Below are 15,552 nucleotides of genomic sequence, written 5' to 3' on the forward strand. Positions count from 1 at the left end.
CGGGCGCGGGGATCGCAGCGTGATTCGCTTCGAGGCTGCGTGGAAATTTCCTCTCTCCTTTCCTTCCTGCTCTCTGGAGCTGTGGGCTCCATTTGTTCTTATGATTTGCACTTTTTTTCTTTTCCTTGAAAGAGGGGCAGACAGACGGTAAATGGCAGCATCTTGTTTTTTTGCGTTATTTTGTACCGTCCGTGTAACCTCTCGGGATCAGTCTGTTAGTAGAATAATCGGTATGTAACTTTCCGTCTCCAACTTGCAAAACACTGCGAACTCTTTCCATTTTGTGCCTCGGCAGAGGCAAATGACAGGGCTGTGTGCGGACTCTGCGTCGACTACCAGTGTCTGTCAGAGCTCTGCCTGCCAATCTGAGCGAGCTGCTGCCGGCTGTGTGTGTGCAGGAGCAGGGAGGGAGAATATGCTGGGTAATTACCTCAAAACACTTCTTTACTGTACCTGAAAGGGTGTAATTGGCCTTGGCTTAGATATGTGTGTCAGCATGGTAATACCAAGCGCGTAGTTTGCAGCAGAAAGTTCTCTTTGGATCGTATGTTAACGTAAGCAAAGTCCTCAGCAGGTTAAAATTGTGAATGCTCTTGGCCTGCAGATGTTAGCTCACTCCTGCTCGAAAGTTTCAGAAGTTACTGTTGGCCAAGTGTATGTTTACTGAGCCTGTACCAATTTCTGACTTGCTGGGTTTTAACTCTCCACCTTTCACTTTAGTTTTAAGATGTCTCCACTTGAGCATCCTTCTGTTTTGCCTTCGTATTCACATGAGGATGGACAGGAACAGAAGACAAACTCGTACAGACTGATGAATACACAGAGGAGTGGTAACGCTGCTGCCCTCCCTGTATTCCTGTTTGTTTCTTGGTAGCTTTTTTCCTTTTTTTGTTACATACAGACTTACAAAGAGCTGAGAACAAAATAGCTGTTTAGTTTGAGTAGAGAAGTTGTTTTTACATGGCCTTCAAATACTCTCATGTGTGTCTCATTTCTTAGCATCCCTCTAACGTATCTGAACCCTAGGCTATGCTCTGGTTCACTGAGTTGCACCTTAAGCCTCTGGGGCTCTGTGATAGTTCCTAGCTCATGAGCAAGATGAACACATGTAAGTGTTTAGAAATGCTTGGCAGTTGAACTTGGCTGAATTGCAACCAAAGTTCATTCTAGGGGAAAGGATTGTTTTGGAAAGAGGGAATACAATGATAAAATGATCTGTGCTGTGGACTTGCTGTTTCCTCAGGTGCCTCTCTTTACTTTTTTTATGATGATTCTTGGATGATCCTAACAGCTGCTCTCTTTCCAGAGGAAAGGTGGTGTGTGCCTTTCAAGAATAACACTCAGTTAACGCTTTAGTACCTCTTCTTCAGAAAGTTTAGGAACTACTAGAGAGTGCCCTCTGAAAGAAGGACTTGGGGAGACAATATGCACAAGTATGTGACTTTTTTCTGTTCTTTTTTTTCCTTCATGACTGCTGTTCAGGAAAGTTAGGGTAGTCTGTATGTAAGTGAAACATTTTGAGATTACTCTGACCAAGATCTTAAGTACAGGCCTTGAAGGCTTAACTTTAGCAGCTCTCTCAAAATTTTGCCTATTTGAAATAAATGAGATTATTTCAGATAACAGTTACCTGTGCTTATGGAACATCTTCATGGTGGCTGGTTTAGGTCTTGGCCTAAGGCCTCTTAGGTCTTGGATGACTACTTTCATTGGCCAGGTAAGGTGAGGCTGAATGCTAGTCCTTACCACAATGGAAGGAAATCAGTTGCTCAGCAAGATCACTAGCATCAAGGGTTGCTGCACTTTCACATGGAGAATGGTGTCTCAGGTTGTACAGACCACAGTTTGTTCCACTTGCATTTGTGAATTATTCTTCCTGTGACAACTCTGAACAAAGATTGCCTAGCTTGCATTTCTTTTTGATGATTCTACTGAGTGTTTCAGTCCTTTAGGATTTTGGTGCTTTCTTTGCTTATTAGCATGTATCTTTGGCCTGTTTCATCATATGGGAACAGTGTGAGGAATCAAGACTTGGTGAATAACTAGACATCTCTTTGGGCCTCCTAATTCTTGGAGAATAGTCCAGGAATTGGCACCTTTCAAGACATGGTTTAACATTTGTTAACATGTTAGTGGTTGTAAGCACTTAGCAGATTTGGAAGCTGAAGCTGGGCAGGCATTGGGGTGCTGCTCAGGTCTTCTGGTGCTGCCTGTAAGCAAATTGGGAGGGCAGTGTAAGTATCTAGCAGGCAATATTGAGTATAAGCTCTGTGAGTGAAAGCATGTATATGTTCTTGTGTTGAGCTGTTTGGATCTGTTAGGTGCATCTTTTCATCAAACTGGGTTTTATTTCATATTACAAACTTTGATTGTATGTTTTGTCAGGCAACATTTTTCTTGATGAAGATTTCCTTTAAACTCACACTTGTTGTTGCAGTATTGTATTAAACAGTCTCTCTAATTTAGCATACGTTAAGATTTCTGGTTCTGGCTAGCTGTTATTAGACTGTTTACTTCAGCTTAAAGAAAGGAATCAGTGTTTAAAATAGTGATTTCTCCATAGCACTTACATCAAGTAATTAGGCTTGGTGGCCTTTTTTGTGCAGGTAGGATACTGTTTCTTTTTCTTCCCCCTGGTTGTTCTGGGGGTCATGACAAGTCTACAGTATTTTTTGTAGGTCTTTCATTTCAGTGGGACTTCAGGAAGTGTGTTCCTGAACACGTACGTACAAAGTAGTTTATGTACATGTTATCTTATGGTGTTACAGCATGTGCTTGCATCCAGAAATACTCTAAAAGTACAGGCTAGAAAATGACACTCCACATCCCTTTTCTGTGAATCTTAATAGCTCTCTACTGTATTCTGGAGCAGGATACGATAGAATTAATTTCATTAGAATGAATTGATCATTTGAGTGTTTTTACTTGCTCTTTTGCTGGTTTTTAAACTGGGGGAAGAGGTTGAGGTCAATATAATGGGTTCTGTATGTTTCTTGTGAGTGAGTTTAAAGGTGGATACAAAGGCCAAGCAGGCAAATTACCGAATTTGGTGGAAGCAGAGTTTAGATCTGGGCTGAGGCTTGTTTCCAGAGCAGCACTATGTGCTTCTACCAACATCTGTTTTCTTATAAGGGAAGATGTCAAAACTTCAGTTGTCTATGAGTGACTTTCTCCTATAATCTCAGCATCATTTCTTCAGTCTTGTTGCTCTCAAGAATACAAGACAGCTAATGTGAAGTGAAATTCACATAAATTGAATGTAATATCTAATGTAAAGTAACAGCAATATTAAAATTTTGGTTGTGAGATGAGGAGTTCTCTGGCGTAGCACAGATCACTGGGCTGTGTCCTTCAGGTTTTGTTACTTGTCATGGCAGTCCATTATTGCAGGAAGGTAATGTTGCTATATCTTGTATCTGAGGGCAAGTACAAGTTAGCAGCACTAGGAATTTAATTTCTTTCAATTCTCAACATTGGATTTCTGCTAATGAATTCTGAACAGAATCACAGGAACTTTGTAGGAGTGACAAGAGTAAGTGAGAAAGTACTATGGCTTTCAGGCAGTGCTTCATTCCTGCTACTACTTCAACCCACTTTCTTAGGCCTCTGTGGTAAACTGCAACCTAATTTTCTGGTTCTGGCCACTGAGTTCTAATCTCTTCCTCTCTGAATAGAAGGGGCTTTCCCGATTTCCCAGTATGGATGTTCTTTAACAGTTTCTGTCATGTGAAATTTGTTACAGAAAAGTGGCAACTAAAAGGGCAGGTATCTTGTAGTAGGACAGAAAACAAGGCATACCAAGACTTGCCCAACTTCTCACTTTTCCACAGCACTAAGCTGGCAGTAATTTGTTTTAAGAACAGTGAATTCAACAGATGAGACTTGTAAGAAACACATGTTGGGCTTATGTTAAGCTTTCTGTCATGACTGTAGATTTAATGTGAAACTTGTTTGAATGATATATATTAGTTTTAATGTGCAGGGCCTAAGACTGATAAAACTGTGAAGTGCTGTATCTGCCACTGAAGTAATTTTATTACTTCAAATCACGTTACAGTAATTTACCCTTTTAAAATACATATGTTTAACAGTTTCATGCAGGAATGGAAGGGAATAATTCAATGATATAAATTACCTGCTTTGGCATTGCTGATCTGGGGGAGTTTCAGTGATAAAAGTTTTGATGCAAGTAATGTGCCAGATAGGTAAGCATGGTGACTCGTTCAGAGTTCCTGGTTTGTGATCCATCTTAGAAATTAACAACAACAACAACAACAAAAAAAGGAGGAGGTGGGAGTGAAGTACATGTTGATAGTCACTAGATATGTAGATAGTCACACACTATGAGAAAGTGTTCAACTGTTTTTCTTCCGTCTATGTTCTCTACAAATGTAATGAATGAAGGCAGGTATAGGTGGCTACAGAAATATCCATCTGTTCAAGATCTAAAGCTTCACAATGATCTGTAGAAGTTTGGGCTGTTGGATGATTCAAAAATAGAAATTACCTCCTCTGTTGAACAGCTGCTGCTTTGTTACATATGACTTTATACTCTTATTTTCTTTTAATGAAATCTAGAATTTGTCTTCAGTTTCTTATTCATTTAAAAAAAGAGAAGTAGTCCTTTGAGAGCTCCTAACCTAGCATCAAAAGAAAGGCCAAAGCTTGCTAGGTCAAAATCAGTTTTTATAGGTCATCTCGCCTTATAGTTAATGAGTGCATTTCCCCCATCATATAAAACGTAGGGGCCCCTAAACTGCTGGAATTAGTTAAAAGCACTAGTCCAAATGAAAGAGGGACCCAGGAACATTAATCCAATTTGTCTTGTGACTTAATCTTGCTGCCATTTACCGTACAACTGCTGCTCCTCTGAAACAGCCCACTTTGTATATGCTTCTGCCATTTGTTTAGCAAGTTCAGTCCACCTTCCTAAGACAGTAGGTTTTCCTTCTACATAACTTAATCTTTAGTTAAGGGTCAAGGAAGTTGTAACTGAGGAACCATGTTTGAAAAGTTGTAGCTGCTTCTTGTCTCTTAAAGCTTCTTCGCTAATACTTTCTTTTGGTGAAATGTATACTTAACATATTAATGTTGTGGTTTCAGTTATTGGTGAACTGGTTCTAGAGCGCTAGGTGGTAAGCCTGAAAATAGAGGATGATAATCACTAGTGGCTTTCTTTAACATAACTGTTAGGGTATGTTGGAAATAAGAAAGAACAGCTGGGAAATTTAAGAGAATGCCAGCTAAAAAATCATCAAGGCTGTCTTCTGCACATAGATAGTCATCTTCTGGCTTGTTTACAGTTTCTTTTGTCTCAAATAGTAGTTACAGCTGTAAGCATGCTTTGAGGTAGGTCCATTCTCTTGTTCACACCAGTGTAGTGGCTTCCTGCTCTAATTGAGCCCTCTTGAAGCCATTAATTTCTTCTTGCTTATGGTCTCATTTTGATTAAACCTTCTAGGCTTGTGATTCCCTGGGGGTGGGGCAGTGGCATACCTTGTACAAGAACTACTGCTCTGGTTACTACTATATAAATACATAGCACAGTGAAACTTGGTAAGAACCAGCTGTGTTGTGTGACCATATGACTCCTTGACAGTGTTAAGAAAACACCTTACCTCAGTTGGAAACTGCTTTGAAATGATTCTGTAGACACCAGCTAACTGCTCTCAAGTTCACTGGCCAAAAAGGAAGCAGCCATCTTCATAAGGAGGCTCACAGTGGCACTGCTTTTATTTTTTGACTTAGTTATACAAAGTATAATCAAAGTGAAGAACAGGAAAACAGGCATTTAGAATCTTTATTCTGTCCCCACTAATTATCTATTTAGATTTTATGCACACGTGCTCACACATCTCATCCTAGTGTGTAGAGGTGAGACAGAATTTTTCACATAAATGTAATTTGGTAGGAAGAGGTGAGAGGCAGATTCCCTTTTACAGTACTGTCATCAGCCATGCTTAAAAATGAGTTGCTTATTATTGGTTGAGAGGAACAACCAGCTGCTTTTTCTGTTGTAGTGAGAATGTGCTTCTGCAAGTTTGAAGACTACTTCCATAGAGTTGCAGTGCAGCATCTTCTGTTAGTACTGTGTTATCCTGTGATTGATGATGGACTCAGGAGCTGCACTATTAGATAGAAATACAAGAAAGGAGAAGGATTCAGTGCTGACGTATGTTTTACTAAATAGAAAGCCAGATATTAGAGAGCATCCTCGAAGTCAGAGCTGACAGCAGTGTAAATGTTGGTGAGGCCTCCTTAATGTTGTATTCCTCTTGTATATTTTTTCCTTTTCTTTAAAAATAAAAAAATAAAAGCATGGCTATTAGGTTTCTCGTAAGGCAGTTCTTTGAATCTTGTGTGTATTCTAGTTAGTTTACGTCTCACATGGGCTTAAGCTTCTGAAGGTACTGCATTCAACTGCTTTTGCTCAGAAAGAATTCAGAGCTGTCTGATAGCCTGGGAGGAAGCAAATAAAACCTGTGAAGTAAAGCCACAGCACTTAAAGAATATGCTGGGCAAGTGCATTTGCAGTGCACTTAAGCTTCTATGCTTTTTATAACGTATTTATCATAGTCTGGCAGATCTTTTTTTTTTTTTTGTAGATTGAGTTCAGTGTTTTGTACGTATGTAATGACTTCTTAAATTCACCTATCTGAATGAAAGCAGTTACACATAAATTAGAAGGAATTTATCTAAAAAACAGTACTCTACACCTCACTGAAGTTTGTGGAAATTGGTTCTCTGCTTTTGAGTGTTTCTGTTTATATATATTTTTCACTCTGCCCAGCCTTTTCCAGAAAATGATCTGGAGAATGATATCCCTAGGATACTTCTTAATGTTCTCCCCCCCCTTTTTTTTTTTTTAAGACAATTGTTTTGTGGGTGACTGTCTCTAGAATTTGTTTACTACAGCATAAAGGCTGTCTTCAAGCAATTACGTACTCTCCCCCATTGAGTTAAAGATGCTTCCCTGAATGCAGATCCTGATATTCCTCAACATTGTTGTTTAGTAACAGATATGTATTTCTCTGAACAGCAGAAGATTGTAGCTCATGTACCAGACATGAGGGAGGCAGGATTTATGATCTTGAGAGTACTACACAAAATTATCATCTCTCTGGATTTATAGCAGTTGTTTGGAGTGAGAGTGATAGGAAGATTCTTCCATCCTCTGAAATTTACCCTGCTTCTAGGTTGAATATATGAAGTTTGGTTTGCTTTCTGAAATAATTCTTAAAAAAAAGTGTATAGTAAAGCTGCAACTGTAATCAGTTTTAGACTTGACTGCTTGCAAGTGTGTATGCCTTCTAATTGTTAACTTGTGGATTCTTGAAGCTTGCTAGTATTTATCATATTGGAAATGCAACTTTCTCTTGGAGACATTGATGCAATGTTCTTACCTGGAGTCTTTAAGCTCCTGTCTCTAGTTTGAATAAAAAAATCAAATTATTCCAAGTCATACCAAATTTCTGCTCAAAGGAATTGAATTTAGTTCCTTGTAGTAACTTACCCAGATTGTCGTCTTATTGTAGTTACAGCCTTTATCTTAGTTTGTATACTGTCTTAGAATTTCTTATCATTCACTTTTACCAGAGAGATAACTGATAATTTCTGAGACTTGTTGTCTCAAATGCCTTGGCATGTAGATCTGAGCTCTGCTCTGCATTGGTTTTGTTGCAGTGACAATCTTGTTAGGCAAAGAAATGCTGGATTAAGTGTAGTATTTCACTTTCTAAAAGGTATTTTTTATAGAAAACTATAGAAAACGTATGCTAAATTAGTAGAAAAGCTAGGAACTGAATGGCTACTTCTGAAGTAGATTTTATTCTGGATTACTAGTTGTTCTCCTTTTTGCCTCAGCAGCGTCTTCAGAAGATGTGAGGTTCTGAACTACAACCCAGTCAAAAGTGAACAGGGAGGATAAACTTTTTAGGGGGCAGTTGTTATGTTTAAGCTCCTGATATGCTTGCAGTTTTATATGATATGTCTTCTTTATTCTTCTCCCTACGAAGTAAAACTTAAAACATTCTCTTAAAACAATGATAGTTCCAAAATGTGCTTGAGTGTGGCTATGACATGGTAGACATTTATGCTCTTCACTGTTGTGTGAGTTGTGACAGTGAATCTTTTGAAGCAGCATCCTACTGTTGTCTGTCCCAGAAGTGACCTAAGCACAGTATTCTTATTTTCCATGGTTAAACGAACTGAGTCAATGTTTTTATTCAGCCAGTAGAACAAATGTGTCACTGGTTTTATTTGATAATGCATTTTAGCTAGTTGTGCCTGTGTTATACCCAACTAATTCCTCTAAGTTGCTAAGAGGTAGTTCAGTGTATGGAATTATATCTACTGAAGAATTTTAGATTTTGGAGAAGACCTTTGACGCTTTCACCATAAGACAAGAAGAAATAAGTGGAAGTTAGACCTTTGGTTTATTTCAGTAGTATCACAAATCTGGACACAGTGCTGTATTTGCAATCAACTTTACTTTCCAGATGTTCTTACACAATGAAAAAAGATGAATTGTTTCAGTTATGCATTTTATTGTTACTTTGCTGTTTCTAGCCATAGGGCTAATGCTTCAGTTACTTGTGCACTCTTGAGAAGTTCTAAATGCAGGTGCCTAAGTGTAGATATTGTGTCCATTTAAAGCAAAAATGGACTTGTGTATGTTAAACTTCTGCTGTAACTTAATAGCTCCACTGTAACATGTGGATTTACACACTAAGTTTGTGTGACAACAATCTTTATTCTTTATTAGAAGATTCTTTAGTATAACTTTTTGCACCTGATATTGCAAACACAGGCTTTGTTCTGTGATTTAGTAGCATTTTTAAATGTCATTACAGTCAATAGATAAATTCCATTCTGTGAAGTTAGATACTACTAAAACGTTTGAAGGAATCAAGGCGTTAATTTTTAGTGTTTTGTTTTCTGCCTTAAGTGCTTATAAATTCAAGTTCTAATGCACTGCTGTGTTGCCTGAGGTTTAAAGTGAAAGTATAGGCAAGTTATTCATCTAAAATCACTGTATTTCCAAGCTGTTAAGTGTTCCTTTGCCCCTGGTTAACAAACTGACTTGGCTACTCTATGGTAAGAGGTAAGCATTGTCACTTTTGCAGAAATCAAGTTTGCTTTCTTTTGGTCTCACGTGACTCTAAAGATAACAAGTGAGTCAATGCCTGAAGCAGTGGCTGTGCTGTTTCTCGGGTTTTGGAATGAGGTTGAAGGGACTAACCAATTATTTCTTCTGCTGTATGATTCTTGGAAGCTCAGGGATGCTGAATGGTTTTTAAGCAGTTGCAAGATATTCTTTGTATGAATTGAGGGTAAAAAAAAAAAACCTCCTTGGATTAGGAGTACAGACCTTGCTCTGATATAGAATCACAGAATCATTTGAGCTGGGACCTTTAAAGCCCATGTGGTCCAACTCTCTTGCAACAAACGGAGACACCTACAGTTAGATCAGAGTGCTAGGAGCCCCTCCAGCCTGACCTTGGGTGTCTCCTGGGGTGAAACATCCACAACTTCTTCAGGCAGTGTGTGCTGGTGCTTTACTACCTTCACTGTTTGTTTGTTTGTTTTTTAAATTTCCTTACACTCAACCTAAATCTCCCACTTTTAGTTTGAAACCATTTCCTCTTGTCCTGTCATAACAGACCCTGCTAAAGAATCTGTCTCTTTCTTTCTTAGAGCTCTCTGTTAGATACTGAAAGGCTGCTCTTGGATCTTTCCATAGCCTTCAGCATATGTCTGCTCTCCTTCAGCTAGGAATGAATGAAAGGAAGGGAGGCTTCTCTGAGAAGTGTAGAGAAGATTTCCTGTTACTTTTGTTTTAGTTTTAATTTATTTTTTAATGATACATTGCTGTTTAGCTTTAGCTCCATCATCATTCTTCCGAGGAAAAAAGATGGAAGACATCTTGGTTAGGGAATTTCCCAGTTGCTAACTATTTCTTACTTTACTTGCTTCACCCAAGATTGTCTGTGTACAAATAGCTAATGCTGTCCCAAACTATCTTACCATTAGCCTGTTCAGTTACTTTGGTGGACTGAATGGAAGGTTTGGGAAATTGGTATAAACTTTTATTTATAATTGCCACTAGGGCACTGTGACTTCCCAGAATACTAAGTGCTTGTGGCTCTTCTGTTATTTCACTTTGTTTGTCACCTTTATGGTTTAGATATCAGCCCTAGTAATGTATTCTTATTCTCTCCTTGAAAGAAAATAAAATTCCTCAAAGTATATAGTAGAGGTTTTTCTTAGTTTCAGTGGATCTTATTTACTTCCTCTGGTATATCCAAGTATGCATATGTACTGACCGTAGAAATCATACACTACCCAGTAGAGCTGTTGTGCAGTTGTGGGTCCTGCTGTTGTCTTTGGGGAAGTGCAGAGATGGAGAGCAATACTGACTCTGATTCAAACCTTGTATTGTAATGCGTGGCTTGCGCTTGTCATGGGCATCTAGTAGAACTACTTTGCTGAAATTCTATCAACTTGTTTAACATCAGTATATATCAGTAACAGTAAGCTGTTACTCTTATCAATGCATTACATTTACAGAAGATGAGGGTGACAGGCTGGAGCAGGTTCAGCACAAAGCAGTCAAAGTGATCCAACCACTTTAATGTCCTTTACACCAGGTGAGAAGAGATGAAGGGAGGTCTTCAGCCTGGAGAATGGACTTCAATAAGGGGAGAACTAATAGTGACCACTGATAACTATGGACAGGCTGCTGAGAATACTGAGCCAAGGCTTTTCACAGTATGTGGAGGACAGGGTGGGCAATAGACAGCAGGATTGAGTAAAATAACTGGATTTAAAAATTCAGTAATTGAGTGCTTGAATTCTCAGAAATGAAGAAACTGTTGCATACACTGTCCATGGTACTGCAGGTGCAGCCTGTGCCCCTCTGCAGCTTCAGTAAGCCTGAGAATGCAGCAGTAGCAGTGGTGGTGGGACTGAGGATGGATAATTGTGTGTGTATTGTTTTCTCTTCTTTGTTTTTTTTCTCCTGTAAGCTTTTCTTTTCAATTACCCTTTGAGGTTATATTTCTATTTGAAGTCTCAGGAGTAGTAACAGCCCTGTTTGTGGCTAAATGCTGGTTTTTGTAGTTGTCTCACTGTGTAAAGCACGAGAAAGTGAGCACATTTCTCGTTTTTTGGTTAAAAAGTGCAATTGTATTGCAGGTAATCCAAAATAACTTCCACTTGTATCTGCAGATATGCTATAATTTGTCTTACAGCAGAATTTGAAGTCTCAATTTTCTGCTTAAACCAAGATTTTAAGTACCTTGCTGGTGATCAGCAGAGTTATGAATCAACAAATAAAATATAAAATTAACTGTTGAACACTGCTGTGGTGGTTCATAGCTTCTCTAGTGTACCCTGGGAGCATGCAAGCAAGAAAGGAAATCTAGTCCTAGCACCCAAAACGTAATTCTCTTGTTCCCTGTTCTCTGCTTATAGATGTTATCGTTTATAATAGTTCTTCTTCATGCTTGGGAATTTTCTTTGTGTAATTAGGAATGTTCTTAAACTATCCCTTTGTTATGATGAAATTGCTGTTAGATGGAAGCATACGGATACAAGTAGTGAATTATGGAAAAAAAAAATTACTTGCTCTAAAAAAAAACCTGAAAAGAATTCTCATTTTTCTAATTGTTGCATACTATGGTTTGTGGTAGCTTAGTGGCACTTGCAAATGAAAGCTGATTATGGATTAGGGAACGAATACAGATATTTGTAAAATATTCAAAACCCTTAAAGAAAGCTATGAAGAAATACAGTGTTTGAGAACTTTTTGCATGTTCAGTAATATTCTAAAATTCTTTGTCCATCAAGCAAGTTTGGCAAGAATAACTTAAGGTACACTAATATGATTATTTAATTATGGCCTGGAGGAATGAAGACGTAGTTTATTCTTCAAGTTGACATTGGTTTGTGACTTTTCAAAACAAATGGTAACTTAGTGTGGTAAGGGCAAACTGGGGTACTGTGTGTACTGGATATCTGGACTGCAGCTGACAGATATGATAAGTAGTTTACATATCATGGTCACAACTAACCCTGAACTAGATCTGGGCACCAGCTAAAAGGTCAGAGTTCTTAAACTTTCAGTGACTACTGGAGTATTGAAGTTCTGCAAACCATGTAATTTTAGCTTTCTTCTGTAAGGAAAAACAGAGTAAATGAAGGACAGGATCTTCTTCTAAATATATAAATTCTTTCTTGGAAGCATTGAACATAACAGTACATTTTCTGTTGCAAGTTGTTGCCATTTGCCTCCTGTATAACTTATCGGTGAATTACATATATATTGACTATTGGAAATATTGAAAATAAATTTTAATAGTGTTTTAGTGTTTCTCCATCTAAAAATGCAAATGTAATGCTTAGCTCAAATGTTATTTTTGAAGAATATATGTGGCGTAAGTAGTTTCCCTTACACAAGTGGTTTTGTAACATAGTCCTTTTACAGTTAGTTAATATAAGAGAATGGTTCTGAAAAACAAAGTGACCCATAAAGGTTGGAAAAAAGTTGAGAAGCAGACTTTGTTATCAGTGTATCTTATGGTGAGAAATGAACTTCTAAGTTTTTTTTTTTAAGCTTATCAGTTGATGTATTTTTTTAGGGCAAAATGCATTATGAGAACTAATTCTAGCAATGAATGCCTTCAGCTGAATCTATAATGTTTGACATCATTTACTTATGTAATGGATTTTGCCATTTATACGTTAAATTAGTGTTGAACTCTAGGCAAGACTAAGTGCAAGGTTTGTAGACGTGTCTGAGTGGGAAGCAGGTACGGTTGGGATGTTCAGCAGCTGTAATGCTGCATGTTATAGGTACAATGTGATAGTTCTGTAATAGGTACTTGAAAGATCTTTGATCTCCTTTTAAATTGCTACAGGATGTTTAATTTACTGTACAGATGTAGTATGAAGGAGGCTCTGTCCCCCCCTTGTCTGAAAAGACTTAGTTTTTAAGGGTAACTTGCGATGCATTCTCTTGCAAGAGCAACATAAAAATCTCTTCTTGCTCCTTCCCATATTGGTGTAACTGTTGGCTTCCTCTATAAAACCATAGTTGAGCTTGAACTTTCGAAACAGCCACACTTCTTTTTGCCTTTTACTGAGAGATGATATAAATGATAAGTAGTTCTTACGCGTAATCTTAGAACAGTTTTTAAATGGATTTAATAAACTTTTCTATTCTGGTGAGAATTTAGGATATCAGAATTTGGGAACAAGTGCTGAATATATTACTGAGCCTATTTATACTTATAGCAGTCAATAATTACTGAGTTCTGGAAGTACTGTATTCTGTCATTCTGTCCCACTGTGCAAAAGTATGCTTTGCTACGAGCTGGCTGAAACTACACTAGGGATTATTACAGGTGTGCAAGGCTTGGTTGCAGAGGTAGTATCTTGCTGTTAAACTAGTGTGCCTGTTTATTACTGCCATTGGTCTAATAAGGTACCATCTCAGCCTACAAACCTAGCTGATATTCTTAAAACCATGGTGGCTGTTTGGAGTAGGATAGGAGTGTATCTGAGACACAAGGATGTGATTTCTCAGTCTTTGGGAGCCCCAGGGCTTAGCAGCAGTGCACTAAGCTGGGAGAAAGACAAGTTTTTTTTTCCTATATGTGCATTCTCACCCCTTCTTGTGATTGTCCTTGACCCATGCCCTGCTGTTGTGGCTGCTCTGGTCTCATGCTTTGTTTTTGATATTAATACACTTGTGTTCAAGTACAGCAAAGTGACTTGTGATTTGAAGGGAAAAACCATAATTCTAAGTAATATTATATTTTCTTCTGTCTCATGTGCAGTGGTCTTAATCAAGGAATTAAACGTGCAGTGGCTGTTAATGTCCACTTAATAGTGTTTGGAACACTGTTCAGGCTTTCACTGAAACTATCTTCCTATGAAAAAATCAGAAAGCTAAGCTGTAATTTTCACTGAAATGCAACTTTTGGGCAGTGGTACTTTACCTTGGGTCTTCTTGCAGGATTGGTCTTGGGGAGCAGCAGGAGAGCCTGGCAGCTGTTGTAATCCATAATCCTAAGGAACGGGGGCAGTGGGAAGAGCGTCTCTGCTGCTGTCGTCAGACTTTTTCTCTCGGGAGAGGACGTTACTCTTCTCTTACTTGAGATTTCTTCTCTGTACTGCCTACCCCACCCAATGAGAGTTTCCTTCCAGAATTTGGGAATTGAGTTGCTGACGTTCCAGTGGCAACAGGAACACTTCATCCATTTCCAAAGGTTTGCTGTTAGTGTGAGAGCTGGGAATTATCTGACTGGTGTTCTAGTCTAAATTTGGGAACGATGATGTAGTTGAGACATGCATACATCTCCAGGTGTCAATAAACAGAGTGAAGAAAAGCAGTAAGAAAAGGCCACAAAATTAAAGCTGCTCTTTATTCACCCTGACTTTTCATTGCCATGTTAATGTTTTACAGATGATCTGAACTGTTTCTTTCTATATGCATTATAGTATCAAATAAAGCTCTTGATAACATCTGATTTATCTGTGTGCAGAATACTGCTTACAGGCCTTTTTTTACTTTTGTACCTAAGGAGAAAAAACTAACCTGCTTTTCACATTCGAATTTTCTTGTTTAAAATGCAGACAAACTTTTCCTTCTGCTATGCGTTGTACAAATTATTTTATCCTTTCCATTACTGTATGGATCTGGCCTTTATGCAGATATGTATTGAAAACTTGGAATACATAGGCTGTTCCAGTGAGGTGGCTACAGCAATTGTCAGGAAGCAGGTAATCTGGGCGCTTTGTCTCTGAACATGGTCCTCCCACCCTCCAAACCTCAAGGAAAGATAGTTCTGTGACTATTTTGTTGATTAGATAAATGGTTTTGAGAAATATCTTTTTAAAATCTGGAGTATGTCTTTGGTGTGGTGACTTTTCATTATTCTGAAAGTGGACGTTTTTATTGGAGGCAGCAAAAGCACTCCTCTGCTGTTGGAACATTAATGACTGTTTTTTGGTTGCCCTCTGAAGCACATAATTGCTATTCAGCACCTCGCGGATAAAGGCTAAACCACACTGTAAAGTTGCTGTTATAGATTTGTAATCACATGGTAGCCCACACAAAAGTGACAAGGCATGATGACCCACTGTTGTATTTTCTAATTTCTGCATGCACATTTCCAGTGGAGTATCTGGTTTAAAGACTAAATTTTGGAGATTTCTCATCAAATTAAGTTTAACGCTTAACTGTTCCAAAAAACAAATACAGCATGTCAGATTGCAGGTAGAGTTTGCTGCCCTGTGGTTTATAGCCATGGTAAGCATAAATGTAAAAAGCACTCATTTGTAACTGATTCTGGTTCATTGTCACTCAGCCTCCTGACACCAAGACCCTAGAAATTCTGTGCACTAAAACAACAGATTGAGAGGGTCGTTTTTCTTTTTGAATGCCGCTGCTGAGCTTATTTGCGTTTGTTTATGTATTAGTATTTCAAATACCTTGATTAGTGGGTGTATGTTGCTGTATGTAATAAGCATGCATGCCAGCTGTTT

Source organism: Meleagris gallopavo, chromosome 1, assembly GCF_000146605.3.
Source record: "Meleagris gallopavo isolate NT-WF06-2002-E0010 breed Aviagen turkey brand Nicholas breeding stock chromosome 1, Turkey_5.1, whole genome shotgun sequence".
Lineage (NCBI taxonomy): Eukaryota > Metazoa > Chordata > Aves > Galliformes > Phasianidae > Meleagris > Meleagris gallopavo.